Genomic DNA, 15,069 nt, shown 5'->3' on the forward strand with positions numbered 1-15,069 from the left:
TGAGGGAAAAGAGACTTTCCTCATGTTTGTATCCTTTTGTAATTTGAATATTTTTATGGTGTACACAGACTAAGTTTTCAATTATGACCTAGTTACTGTAAAGGTTGTTTTTTTAAGTGCTAGAATTTGGAGACCTTGTGAATTAAGAATAGTTTGACTCATAGGGCTCATTAAGTGGCAGAGCTGGGCTCTCTGGGGCTGTCTGATTTCAAAACCACACTCTGTGTAATTGTATCACAGTAATTTTTTGGATGTATTGATCTGATAATGATTGTTTCTAAAAAGATGACATAGTCATAACCATTTGTGTTGTTTTTTTTACAGATTATGATCTTTTTTTTTTAAGAAGCTGTACAAATCATCATAAAGAATTCCAGTAGTCTCTGCTTCTCCCACAATGTGTACCTCTTATGGGCTTGTCAATGTGTGATTCATGAGGAAAGAGATTTCTGTTTCTTAAACTCCCAATACTTTAAAATGATTTTCAGTAATAATAATAATCAAATGAAGGAGCTTTATTCTCTTTGGTGTTTCCTAAGTGCTCTACTTCAAGAGAAAGTTTTGTCATGTCCCATTTCCACATTTACTGACTACGAGGCTATGCTAGCTGTGGAATCAAATAAAAAGCAATGTTACTGGATATTTCTTGAGTAGTTTTGGTTTGCTATTCATAGCACATTGACATTATCTATCTACTAAGGTTGAAAATATGCATATCCATGACCCAGCATTTCATTTCCTAGATACATACCCAATAAAAATGCATGAGTATGTATATGAAAAGTAGAGTTGCATCTACTCAGAAGACTTGGAGTATTTTTATGCAACAAGATGCATGGAGGCCCATAGACCCAGTTACCAGCAGAATGGAGAACGCCAGTGAGCACATGAGTGACAGCAAATGGCCTCCAACTGTGGAACAAAGCCAAGCTAGCAACCTAGAAGTGCAGCAGCACAGAGGCTATGAGAGCAGGCTCTGGAGCATGATGGTCTGGATTGAAATCCCAGGCCAATGACATTGTATCCTCCCACGAGTTACTTAACCTCACTAATTTTATTATCTATAGATCTATATCTATATCACCATAATAAAAAAATTTTAAAGACATAAATTATACTTCATAAAAATGTAAAAATAAAATTAATAAATGAAAAATAATAGTACCTGGCACTTTTAAGACACTTAAACACTAGAATGAATTTCTTCAATTCCTACTTTAGGGAATAGTGTTACAGCTCATTTTATAGAGACAAAACAGGTCTAAGCAACTGACTGGCTGAGGTTGACTGGCTAAGCAACCTCAATTGTAAACATGATCAGTATTTGGTTATCTATCCATGGAATAGGCACAGTTTTTCCAGGAGATGAGCCAACTCATGGGTCAGAGGTGTTCTCCATCTGACCCCTAAATTTACATTTCATTCAAGAGTCTCATGCAATATTGTGGAGCAAAGGAATTTAACAGCTACAGCTGTTGAGAGAAGGTAATGATCATATTATTATCTATACATTATAGTGTTTTATCAAAAATATAAAATTCCAAATTCTTAGTTTTTAGATAATTCCAATTTATTAAAACCCAGTTATCTCTTTGCTATCAAAATATAATTTATCTCATCATGACGTCTGCCATCATCATGTGTTTAAATTTTACAAATTAAAATTTAAGAGGTTTTACTCATTTAAGAGTTAATTCATTTAACAATAAATTAATAGTAAGCATGGGTTTCATTTAATGGTAGCATAAGCAGCAGGGAAGTTTCTCTCAAGGTGGTTGTGAGCTGATTTTTTTTTTCTCCTTTTCAATAAAAGCAGGACACTAATTAAAGCAGTGTTAGGAAAGACCATCTTTAAAAGAATGATTGAACCAACCTGAGCACCCACCCAATGAATTTGGTACAAGGCGGTATATAAAAGACAGGTAAGGACCTCTGCCCTAAGGGAGACGTAACCTACTGGGGAGTAAGACACAGGTATCACATTCCGCAGTATAATTCATAAATGAGGTGAAAAGAAAGTGTTTCACGAGTCTGAGGAGAGACAGATTGGGGCTCCAAATACCACAGGTAGGATTGATGGGGTCCTGAAGCAATTATAGGATCTGGGACAGCGGAAGCTCAATTGTAGTGGCTCCCCCAATTGTTGGAACCTGCCATTTCTAGGATGGGAAAATTCTTGTCACTGCTTCCATTTGTGATAAAACAGGACCACTTTCAAAGGCAAGGTTTCTATTCCTCGTCTTCTTGGACAGCTTTCTACTTACTCCACCCAAGAACAAAAAGGAAAGGCTTCCTTCAAGATCACCTCATGGGACCGGGGCTTCACCTTCATGTGCTGCCCTGACCCCTTTTCCAGGCCTACCGGAACCTAGAGGATCCCTAAGAGATTTTGAGAAAGACCACCTGACCGGTCGAGAAACATCTGTTTTCCTCAGGGTCTGTCTGAATTTATTCTGTTGTTAGTGCATCACTCCTTTTGTCGACTCAGTTCTTTTTAAATGGAAATACTCCTTGGAGGGAGGTAACACATGAAATGAATTCCCACTAAGGAAACTCTATGCTTATCAGAACTGCTTTTCTCTTATGAGTGCCTTGGGAGCTCCACATTTCTGGTTGCTGCAATAGACAAATCATGAAAGGACTCAAGTTTCTCCCGTTTCCCAGCTGTGCTTGAGGTTGACCCAGATCCTCATCCGGGGGCATCAGTATGCTGTCCGTAATAACTACAGTGTATTTTCCAGGTGTTTTCTTACCTCAGAGCCATGCCTGACGTTAAAACTGCCCTTACAGACTCCAGGTGCCTGACAATCCTAAAGCCTTCTGGTCCATGACACCGCAGAGCAGAGGACAGGGAATCCAGAAGATTCCTGCAAAAACCTGAGAATATTTTCTTTGTCTTAGTGACTTTTTAACCTGTTCTTAGTTCCGTGTTTCTGCTGTAAATAATTCACCATTTTTATAAGAGAGATAAGGCCAGGCCCTTGTACGCCAGGAAGATTTGAGAGATGACGAAAGCTGTGTATTTTACCCGTGACCCAAGGACTTCTGGCAAGCTGCCCTCCCTGAGCTTGCCTTTTTTTCCTGGACATAGAATGCCTGTCTTTACAAAAACGCCTACCTTTTTCTTTTTTAAGACTTTTTTTTGTTTTTTTAGAACAATTTTAGGTTCACAGCAAAATTGAGAGGAAGGTATAGAGATTCCATATGCTCCCTCCCCCGCCCCGCCCCAGGCATAGCTCCCTCATTTTCAGCATCTCCCTCCAAAGTGGTACCTTTGTTATAATTGACACATTGTAATCACCCAAGAGTTCGTAGTTTATGTTACAGTTCACTCTTGGTGTTATATAGTTTATGGGCTTGGAAAAATGTATAATGACTTGTATCTACCATTATAACATCCTGCAAGAATAGTTTCACTGTCCTAAAAATTTTCTATGCTCCCCAAAAGGCCCATTTTTAATCTTAGAAACAAAAGTTTCCTGGGGTGAGTTCCTAACCCTTTTCAGTCTTTCCACCTCCTGTGACTGTGGTCATTGCCTTCTGGTCATAGCTTCCAGGGTCCTAGAGGTGCCACCAGGCCCCTCAGATAGTCCCCAGGGAACACTGGACAGTCTGCGTCCGCTGGGACCTGAATCCAGTATTTCATTTATTCTAGGTCTTCCCTGCTCAAGGCCCAAGCCAACCTCCCAACCAGTATGGTTTATAATCCAGTGCCTCCCAGCCCTAGCAGAATCCCTTGTGGACTCTCAGAAACTTGACTGAAAGACAGAAGGCCCAGGACCTCGGGTCCTGCTCACCACTGTTGGCAGTGAGCTGTGTGAGCTGTCTTATTTTCTGCATTTGGCTGGGAAGAGCAAGCAAGCAGCCACTTGGGAAATGTTGACCCTAGGAAATTCCAGACTTAAATGTTCCTCACCTCCTGGTAGAGGCAAATTAAGTGGAAGAGAAGAAGCCAATTTAATTGAAAAACAAAAAAATCAGACTTGCTTTTTTCCTCAGGAGGGCTGGATTCAAATATGTGATTCAAAATAAAAACAGTTTAAATCAGGAAATAAGTGCAAGGAAGTCCAAATTTTCACATGAAGATTGCTGTGATTTTTGGAAATCCCTGGTTTTCTTCCCTTCCTGTCTAATTGATGAGTCTCCCCTCCCATTTCCCCATGTGGCTGATGACCCTGCTTTACTGTTGTCTGAAGTATGGCTAGTCCACTGCCCCCATCTGTCGTAAAGCATCCTTTACAACAAAGCAAGTAGAAGAAATATATCCTGCGAAACCTACTGCTTTTGTCCTTCTGTCTTTTTTCCTTAGGATCTAGAACAGCCATCAGCAGCTACTGCTGGGGAACACGAAGGATCAGGCTAAGGAGTGAGGAGCTGCTGGCTCCTGGCAGGGCCTGGAAGAAGAAAGAACCCTTAGAACCTTTCCCCGAGGTCCATTCTCCTTGCTCCTGGTCAGCCAGCTGCCCTGACGTGGAGCCACAGGTCACACTCCTGTGAACCGTGCTCAGTCCCCTCATCTCACACTCTCCCAACTCCTCTGTGCCTGTCTTTCTGTTACATAAACATGTGGGCCTCACAGAATCCAATACTTGGCTGGCTTTCACATCAAGTAACACTATCCAGGCAGGTGGCTTAGACAAAGGAAACAATGCTGAAAGATCTAAATTTAAATTAAATTTGCCTCAGTGGCTAAAATGCAGAGACAATCAAAAGCATGAAATTTGCTCAGAACTAATGAGACAAAGCAGATACTAGCAACATTCCTCCCCTTCCGTGTTTTTCAGTGAAGACGTCTGAGAGAAAAAAGTGGGGGCACATAATGAGAGTAAATACGGTAATCTGTTCATTTGCTCACTGGAGTGCTGGACTTGGGACTTAGGAGTGCCAGATGGGGCCACTTAGAGAAGACATCTGACCTGGCCTGAAATGTAGGTGAGAGACAAGATTGGCTCATATCCTGGGGAATAATAACCTATTCTACCACGAGGAAGAGGAAGCATTGCCTCAGGCTCTGCCTACAAGGGAAGTGTTCACCTTCAAAGGCCAGTGACCAAGCTAATGGGGGGCTTGATGTTCTGATTGATCCTTTGTTCCTGATTGTTCAAAGTGGACCCCAAAGGAGAAGTCACAGCAAAGAATTTATCACCCAGCAGGTATGGATTTTCTTTCTTTCTCTTTTGCTGGGGGCAGACTGCCCCTGCCAGCTCCATACAAAAGAAGTGAGGGAACACAGTCTCTTATGTTTGAGGTCAGCATCACAGGGGTTGTGTATCAGGTTGGCCTGTTGCTCTCCACACTTTCAGGCTGGAAGAAACCATGAAGACAGTCACTTCATATTGAGTCCCAGTAATGATGCTCTCTGATCCTGTACCCACCTCCTCGAGAAAGAGTCACAGGGGAAACCTCAGTCCCATAGGAGCCACCATGAGTTGTACATACAATCAGCCCCTCTCTGTTGCAGAGTTGGAGTCTCCTGACTGTGCGAGCTGGGAACGACTCAGCCCTGACTCCTCTCTGCCTGCTGGGTTTGCGCTGGCAGCCCCCGGAACCAGGGCTAAGAGACAGCAGCGTGATAGTCACAGCCCCCCACCACCGCAGGGAGGGGACCCTCAGAGGCCCTGCCACCCCTGGGGCTGAGTTGGCTTTGGACGAGTGAGTTTTCTACCCCTAGTTGCGAGGGGAGGCACCTCATCCCCCAGAACCGAGCTCTGTTCTTGTGCTCAGCGTCAGCAAGTCCGCCCTCTCCCCACCGCAGAGCCCAGCTTGGCTGAGGCTGTGGCCAGAGGCTTTGCTGTCAGGCAACTCGCATTGCATCGGATGGTCAGGAGTCACCTCTGAGGTCACCAAACCTTGACTCAGTGAATCAGCCGTGGCAGGTGTCATCCCCCGCCACATGCATGGTTGTGCAACACTGCTGCTGAGAAAGTCAATGGTCACCAACGAGATGGCCATGGTGACTGGATTATCTCCACTGGGATGGGTGTTTGGTCTCTAATGATATGACCAGAGTCTAAAACATTCTAAGCAAGGCCCCAGAAGCTACTACTTATTTAATTATTTGGTTAATAGGAAAGAGAATTTTTCCATCTACCAAAAATACTTACTTAAAATACTTTAGTTATATAATAACTAAATAATACAAATAAATATAATAATGTAAAATAAAAATAAAATAAGTAAAATAACATTAAATATATAGTAAATAAATAACTTTTAAAAACTTTAGTTATATGCAAACAGTCTAAACCAGGGGTTACAAACTATGGCTCACAGGCCAGTTCTGAGCCCGCAGCTGTTTTTGTAAATAAAGTTTTATTGGAACACAGTTTTCTTTAAAGTTTTGTTGGAATACATAATGCTCATTCATTATGTATTATCTATAGCTGCTTTTGCTCTATAACAGTGGAATTGAGTAGTTGCAAAAGAGGCAGTGTAGCTCCCAAAGCCTAGAATATTACCTGTCTGGCCCTTTACAGAAAAAGTTTGCCAACTCCTAGTCTCAAGCTATCAGCTTGTTCCTCAATTATTATGGAATAAACATAATGGACAATCATAAAACTAAACTATTGTTAGCAGGTAATAGCTTTTTAAAATTATAAATGATTACTTGCTCCTTATAAAATGAAAAAGGAGTATAGATAAAGCTAAATTCTCCTTGAGCCATCCTGCCAATGTTAATAACCTCTTCCCCCAGAAGTAACCACGCTAACCAGTTTGCTGTATTTATTGCCAGATGGTCTCCTTGGCATTTATACATACATATATGTACTAATAAACTATTTGTTGTTGTTCTGTTCTTCCACTAAATAAACTTTCCATATGTGTATTCCATATGGAGACTTTCCAGATCTCTATATGTCTCCACCTCATTAATTTTAACTACTACATAGTATTCCACAGAGTACAGTTCTTGTATTTATAGCCATTTCTTTTTTGATAGCTATGTACGCTGCTTCTAAATTTCCACTCTTACCAAAATTCTACAATGACCTTCACTGTATATGTCTCCTTGTGCCCATGTGCAGGTATTTTACCAGAGGACATACTGAGAAGTTGAATTGCCACGTCATAGAATATGTGCATTTTAATTTTTGATACTTCACATCGCCCTGCACAATGTCTGTACCAATGTATACTCCCACCGGCAGGGAACGATCGTTAGTGCTCCTTCATACCCTGATGCTTGCTATTCATTAAACATTTTATTACTTTTCCCATTGGTTAAGTGAAAACAGTAACCCATTTTAAAAATTATTTAAATTTCCCTGATTACTAATGTATTCGATTTCCATAGCAGCCATAACAAAATACCAGAGACTGGTATTCAACGATAGACATTTATTTTCTTACAATTCTGGAGGCTAAAAGTCCAAGATCAAAGTGTCAGCAGGTTTAGTTTCTTCTGAGGGCTCTCTCCTTGGCTTACAGGTGGCTGTCTTCACCCTGTGTCCTCACATGGCCTTTATCCTGTGTGAGTTCATTCCTGATGTCTCTGTGCTCCAATTTCCTCATCTTACAAGGACACTAGTCATATTGGATTAGGGCCCAACCAAACGACCCCATTGGATGTTAATTACCTCTTTAAAGGCCCTATCTCCGAATATAGTCACATTCTGAGGTACTGTGGGACACAAGTCAACCCATAACAACTAGTGAGGTGAACCATCTTTTTATTCAATTCTTGGCCATCTTTTAATATAATTCTTCTTAATTGCTTATTTATATTGTTAGCTCCTTTTATATCGGGATATTTTTTTCTACTAGTAGGAGTTTAATATTTATTCTTGAAGCTAATTCTTTGATATACGTATAATAAATATTCTAAATCTGTAATTTCGTTTTTTAACTTTGTTTGCATGATGTTTTTAGTCAAGAGAAGTATTTACTATTATTGTCATGCTATCATTATTTTGATGTAGTTGAAATTTCTAATTTTATCCTTTACGTATTTTGCTCTTTGGGTCTTATTTTAAAAAGCCTTCTCAACGTCCAAGTTTATGATGATATTTTCTTCTAATTCTTTTCTTATTTTAAAAATAGGTATTTAGTCCACCTGGAATTTATTTCTATGAATTATTCCAATAGTATTTATTGAAAAGTTTGTTCTTTCCCTTTTCATTTGAAATGTCACGTCTATCATGTACTAAATTCTCATTTTTACATGTCTATTGCTGGATACTCTATTCTTTGTATCCATTTTCTATTCCTGAGCCAATTTCCATTGTAGCTTTACTGTTTCTAATTGATTTTTATTGATATGTAGAAAGTCTATTTTATGTTTTGATATTTTGATCACCTTACTGAATTTTCTTAATAGTTGTAGAAGTTTATCAGTTGATTCCTTTGGAATTTTTTGGTAAACAATGCTATATATGTACAACAAGAGTTTTGTTCCTTCTTGTCTAATCTTTACACAGCCTAATATATATATTTGCTCTTATTTCCTTTTCTTGGCCTTCCAACGCAATGCTGAGTAATAGCCATGAGAGAGGAAAGTCTCAGGGCTGATGTATAGTTGTGTGGGTTGTACACTGCACAGTTCTTAGGGGTACCATTCACACTTAGACGTTGTAGGTAATCTTCTCATGTTCCTGATTTTAATCCATTTTTATTATATGCTGTAAGCTCATATTTCTTGAAGACCCCTCTGAGGATTCTTTGAGGCTTGGGATTGTGCCCTGGTTACACCCTGGGCAGGACATAGAAATATGTGTGGGGCTGTTCTTGCATACAAGGGCGTTCGTTCTAGGTGGTGTGATATGAAGGGGACTGAGAAGTGTTCCCTGCCACCCGATACTGCTCATCCATCTGCCATACCTCTTGAACTTCTGTGAAACATTGAAATAACAAACTGAATATCCAACTGACAATTAAGATAAAGAGATATATATGAACAATTCTCCTGGGTTTCTGTGAATTCAAAACAAAGAGTCAAACTATAAAACCATATAGGCAATAAGAAGAATCGACACATGCATGTAAGAGACAGGCAGTTAAATCAGAGGTCTTTGCACCCTGTTAAATATTGGAAGAGGGTACGCAGTGTACTTTTGACTTGGGCTGATGCCAGCTCTCACTCATGATCCATGTCTAGGAATGAACCTTCTGACCTCTTGGATCTGATGACTGCGTCCTGGGAAACACAAAGGCCAACTTTCATGTATGGCCACCTGAAGATAGCAGCTGACCTCCCTCTCATATGTGAATTCATACAATGTGATTGTTGCTACCTGAGTTCCCTCTGGGTGGCCGGCCCATGCCAGGGCCAAGAAGGGGAGGGTAGATTTTTGTTCACAATATTAGATCCATTAAAAACAATTAAATATATGATCTCATTTTATTCCCGTGATCTTTGTGACAAAAATTAATTTACATAGTGTATCTACTTGCGCTACAGGAAGAATCAGAATAAAGGGAAAAGAAGTTCTATCACTTATTGCCTTCCTGACACATGTCAAAGCCCCAATTTCCTCATTTGTGAAAGGGATAACAAGACCTGCCCTGCCGTGCTCAACTGGGGGTAGACCTGCTCTGCTCACCTCACAGGCACATTGACAGGAGATGATGATTTTGAAATCATTTTGTAAACATCAAAGCCTGTGTAATGTGAGTTTAATAAATTAACCAAACTTCTCCCTTCATTGAACAAAGCCAACAGTTTTATAAGCTTCACTGTTGATTTGTTAGAATTTCGATTCTTATATAATTTCCTTTTACCTGCTTTTTCCCCTTCATCTTCTGCCCAGTTCTGCTACACACACACCACACACACACGTATGTGTATATAGATATACACATATATACACTCATAAGACATACAGACATAAAAAAGCAGGATTATTTTACATATATAAAATATACATATATGAATATATATATATACACATATATATAATAATCCTGTTTTTTCCAATAATTTCTATCCCTAAGATCATTTTTTTCTTTTTTACCAATTTCCCCCTTTCACTTAAACTTTGCCCACTCTTTCCTTATTGCCTGCTCTTTCCTTCCCATAATCTCTGTGACCTGGTCCCAAAACCTTTGCTTTGATTCATTTGAAGATGAAATGTTATTGTATCTCTTCCACACACCCTTTTCCTGGGAAGGGGCTGTTTCTCTCACCCCTAAATGTATATTGAATAAATAACAACTTATGATGCCAGTCTTTTCACAAGCTTGTTTGATCAGTGTGGGATCAGAGTCCCAGAGAGCAGTTTCCAGGTTCTCAGCCTCGCGTGGAAAGGTGCTGGCTTGGGTAATAAATTGCCATCTGCTGTGACTAGTAGCCATCAGCTGTTACCAGTTAGCTATTAGCCACAGATATAACTGCCGTAGCTACGGTAGGGGTTTGGTTGGTTGGCAGAGAAGCCATTGGTGGATTGCAGATCGTGTTGATCCTACTTCCTGTGTCTCGCCTGGCCGAGATTTAGATATGGTTCAAAAACTAAGGTCATTGTAACCGCTACATACGATGTCAGAGGGCTAGTAGATTGGGGGAGAAGGGTTATCCTTTTGTGAGGGGTATAAATATCGAACTATTACATTGCTTTGTACACCTGAAACTAAAAACAAAACGAAACAAAACAAAAACACCTAGGGTCATTAAGCATCAAATGCAGCTTAACTGACCTGGTCATCTTTTTACTCCGCACTGTAGTGCTTTTAATTACTGTTGCTTCTTCTCTGTCTCATAGCTTCTGTTTCCTCATAGCTCTCCTGGTTCCATGTCCTGCCTTCTCTCTGTTGGTATAAGGACCACCTGTACAAGGCCGGACTGAGTCACGTGGACACTCACAGAAGTCATATTTTGGTTCTCCTTGGAACATTCTTTAAATAGTAGACCAACATTTATTTAGTGACAAGTGATGTTATTTTTTTAAATTGTGGTAAAATATACATAACATAAAATTCGCCGTCTTAACCATTTTCAATTTAGTAATGTTACTTGTATTTATATTGTTGTGCAGCTGATGTCCAGACCTTTCACATCTTGTAAAACTGAAACTCTATACCCATTAAACAACTCCCTATTCCTCCCTCCCACAGACCCTGGCAAGCACCTTGTACTTTTTTTCTTTTTACTTTATTGAGGAATAATTGCAACTATGATTGTATATATGTAAAGGGTACACGTCAGGATGGATGTACATACACATTGTAGAATGCTAACCAGGATCATGATAATTAACACATCCTTCACTTCACATGGTGAACATAGTTAAATAACTCGTGTGCGTGCGTGTGCGTGTGCGTGTGCGTGTGCGTTGAGAATGCTGAAGATTTACTTTTAGCAACTTTCAAGTATCTAACACTGTATTATGCACTATAGGTATCTTGCTGTGCTTTGCCAGTATTCTATGTTCTGTTTGAGTTTAGCTATTTTAGATAGCTCACGTGAGTGAAATCACATAATATTTATCTTTTTGTGACTGGCTGATTTCATTTAGCATAGTGTCCTGGAGGTTCATCCATGGTGTAGCAGGTGTCAGAATTACCCTTCTTTGCAAGGCTGAAAGTATTTCATTATATGTACCACGATATAATGGTGACCAACAGCACGGCATCACTGCTCCCCCATTGACTAAACTGAGAACTTGATGAAATTTCTCCCACCCTAGCAGGGAAGAGTCTGCTGTTGGCTGGTGGGTGGGCTCCTGGGTCAGCAATGGAGCCAAACTAGTGTGGAAGTGGGGACTACTGGTGTCTCACCAGGGACCCTCCTTCTGTCTGTGACCTTAGAGCTTCACTTAGCGAGCAAAGGGCAGCACGAAGCCCTGAATAACAGATGAGCTTTGTGTGCTCACAAGCATGGGAGGGTGGTGAGGAAGAGGGGTGACCCCCTGAACCGTTACACTGGGAACTTAACAAATCTGCCTTGGCAAGTGCCACAATTCTCTTCTGTTCACACAGTCAACTCTTTCGCCCTTGCTTATGGCTACGAGATGGCAGCTTGTCTGCCTTGCTCTCCAGTATTCTTTTCTGGCCTCAGCATTACCCAGCAGCCCCTCTGCTTTTCTCCGTAAAGAAAACACCCATCACCAGTGGTTTCTCTGTGTCCTCAATCTTTATCACTTAATGCTGCCTCCCCTCCCACCATCTGTGCTGCTGGCCAAAGCTGGTCCCTCACTTTTGCTTGAACTTCTTTCACTGGGCTCTCACCAATTTCTAAGCGATAATCCCCTATTCTCCCCTCCTTAGTTTTCTCTCTCTCTGTTTCTCTACTATATCCCAACACCTTGACAAAGACATCTCTCCTGCTCATCATTCCTCTTTTAACATTTTGCTTTTCCTGCTTTAGTGAGTATTTTCCTCTTCTCTGTACCTCTCTGCTAAACTTTGCAACCTAACAGGCATCATTTTGAACCTCTTACAGGGCATTTTCTCCTTTCTTGCACGTGAAGACAACCACTTCCCACGTCTATGCCTGATTTCTGCCCTGTTGGCCTGGGTTACCCCCAGCACCACTCACCCATGTTCTCATACACAGTCTCTAAATATTTGACTCCAAAGGTTACCAGTTGATTGCTTCCCACACCTTCCCTTTCAGTCCTTCCCTTTCACATGTTCCTCGTGCATGGGGAGGAGTGTACATATTCACTCATTTTTCTGATTTTTTTTCTAGTTTGTAGTCATGACCAGCCATCTAGCCTGTGTCATTGAGTCATCTCAGATCATTTACACATTCAGGCTGAGTGTGCTGCGTCTCACAGCTTGATCCCCATTGATCAGAAAACCTCAAGTCTGTGGACCTGAAGCAGGTCTCATTCATCCTTATTTCGGAACCTGAAATTGCTTCGAGTCCTCTCCCAACACCACAGCAGCAGCATTTTGCAAGCGTCCCTGTGGGAGCCTCCTGTAACCCATTGTCCTCTGCTGGTCCCAGCCCACCATGGGGTTCCATCTAGTTCTCATCTGTCAACACTGTGTCTGTAGTTCTTTCCTTTCTCCCCTTTTCAGCCCTTTGTCCTCTTTCAACACCTGTGCTACTCTTCTGTCTCCCATCCCGCTCCCAGCCCATTCCTTTCCTCTTTTCTTCTTCCCAGGGATCCTTGCTCCTTCTAGAGCAGAAATGTGATTTATGTTTTCTTTAGAATTTCCCTCCGCACCACTCTCCTTCCTTTCTTTCTCCCTAAGTCCAAACGTGTCTCCCCTGAAGTGCATGCTCTCCACCACTGGGGGGTCCCCCGGGCTGGCTTCTGCGTGCACCTGCCTCCGCACTGCCTCCTCTCCCCTCACTTCTTGCCCTGTCAGATCTGCCCTTCTGGCAACATCCCCCCCCCCCCCCCCGAGGGCACTCTGCTCGTCCTCTTCACGCCCAGCGCCATGTTGGCCTCTTCAGCAGCTTCCATTTTCTTTCTGAGAATCCTAAGCACCAGAGAAGTTGGTGAGTAGAGCGAGTTAGTCCAAGGTCAGTGACAGGGGCTGGGCCTTCTTAACAATAAGAGTAGGACAGTGCTCATTGCATCTCCAGCCCCAGGGAGCAAACAACAAAGTCCTCTGACCTCCAGGAGACTGTGGGACAGCTGTGTCCTGTTTGGTCACAATTAGTATTTCCCCAGGTATATGTGTCTCATTCATGGAGGCCCCCCTCCTCCCTAATTTAATAGGGAATTTGGGAAATCACTGCATACCTGGAAAGGCCACTGCTGCCCCCACACCCGACTGAGCCTTCAGCAATTTTAGCGATTTGCTAGGCAGCACCCTGTGAGACCACCTGCATGTGTGGCCCATCCCATAACTCTGCAGAGGTCTCTTGTTAGTAAGGCAAGCTGGTATTTTTAAGAGCATAGTAAAAGGCCTGACTAGTGGGAAACAAAAGAAAAAGCCTCCAACATAAATGATGACTAAAATCCGAAGGCTGAGAGCCACTGAATCTGCAGAAAACAGGCCACCCTCAGCCCCAGAAAACTGCAGGTCCTTTTAGACACATGGTCAGCTGCTTACATGAGGCTCTCCTCAGAAAGTCAAGAATGTGGAATACAGATGGAGCCTCTCGGCACCTGGTCAAGATCCAGTGGATGGGCATCACGACCTTGAATATTTCTGTGACATGAAAGAGAGGACCCTCAGCCCTTCAGAGGGCATGGGACAAGACGCCTCTGGGTGTGGCAGGAGTGGCAGCCAGGTTCCTTGGTCCCTTCTGCTATCAGCAGCATTGAGATGGCGAGAACTAAGGATCTTAGCAAATCACTTTCTGCCCAAGAACAGAGAGCTACATCAAAGGAATCACATGCCATGGAGGACTGTTTGCAATGCACTGCCTAGGAAAAAGTTGCATAGAAACGAAGGAAGTTTAATAAATGCCTCACTCATTCAGAAACAAATCCTGTGAAAGATGGGCATAATGTTGAATTAAGAACACAGGTTTAGGAGTCAGACTGACTTGGATGCAAATTCTGGTTCCACCTCCTACTAGGTAAGGAGGTGATCACCCACCCAGAGAGGGGGTGGGATGTGTGTGCTCCGCGCAGCAAGACTCTGTCCTGTAGAAACACTACATTCACTAATTTATAATTCTTTTATTGGTGGCTCCTCCTTGCTGAGAATATATCCTATCTTCGGTATTCAGCCTATGTACTGGATTTTACAATTAATTATTTTTGCAAATCCTTACTGAAGGATTTCACTTTCGTGGAATACGGGTGGCAATCATGTCGGCCCTCTGCTGGCGGGCTGGCTTGCTCACATCCCCAAGCCTTGGGTAAACGCAGCTGGATTCCTCTGAATCTGCAGGTCTAATCGGTCTTATTAAATTCACATGAAAGAGAGAGATGGCTGGTACATACCAGTCTCCTGTCACTGTCATTTCCCTGCCCACGGGGCACCAGTTCTGCAATGAAGGCTGATGTGAGAGTGGAATAGGGTCAGGACTCCAGGTGCTGGCTGGCACGCCCAACCCATCTTAGTCCAGATCTATTTCTAATAAAGCTCCAAGCGTTCCATTTCCATTACCTCTTGCCATGTTATCAAGCCTCTCCCAAACTGACTGTGTTAAACCAACCACTATTTGGTTTTCTGTATGTTGACAGGGCTCAGGTGGGAGTTCTGCTCCCCATGGTATCAGCTGGA

General features: G+C 42.1%; 2 protein-coding genes across 3 annotated transcripts in view; both read left to right on the top strand.

Moving 5' to 3' along the window:
• Positions 1-734, top strand: part of CFAP91 (cilia and flagella associated protein 91) — a 61,012-nt gene extending 60,278 nt beyond the window's left edge. Inside the window, exon 19 of the mRNA XM_033129977.1 lies at positions 325-734. The gene's annotated coding sequence lies outside the window, so the exon portion shown is untranslated. The remainder of the gene's footprint in view (positions 1-324) is intronic.
• A 533-nt stretch (positions 735-1,267) lies between these two features.
• NR1I2 (nuclear receptor subfamily 1 group I member 2) overlaps positions 1,268-15,069 on the top strand; it is a 32,731-nt gene continuing 18,929 nt past the window's right edge. The window contains exons 1-2 of one of the 2 annotated variants that reach the window (XM_033129961.1): positions 1,268-1,922; positions 4,785-5,153. The gene's annotated coding sequence lies outside the window, so the exon portion shown is untranslated. The remainder of the gene's footprint in view (positions 1,923-4,784; positions 5,154-15,069) is intronic. The other variant, XM_033129969.1, reaches the window with a different exon arrangement.

Source organism: Rhinolophus ferrumequinum, chromosome 2 (genome assembly GCF_004115265.2).
Source record: "Rhinolophus ferrumequinum isolate MPI-CBG mRhiFer1 chromosome 2, mRhiFer1_v1.p, whole genome shotgun sequence".
In the NCBI taxonomy this organism is placed as follows: Eukaryota; Metazoa; Chordata; class Mammalia; order Chiroptera; family Rhinolophidae; genus Rhinolophus; species Rhinolophus ferrumequinum.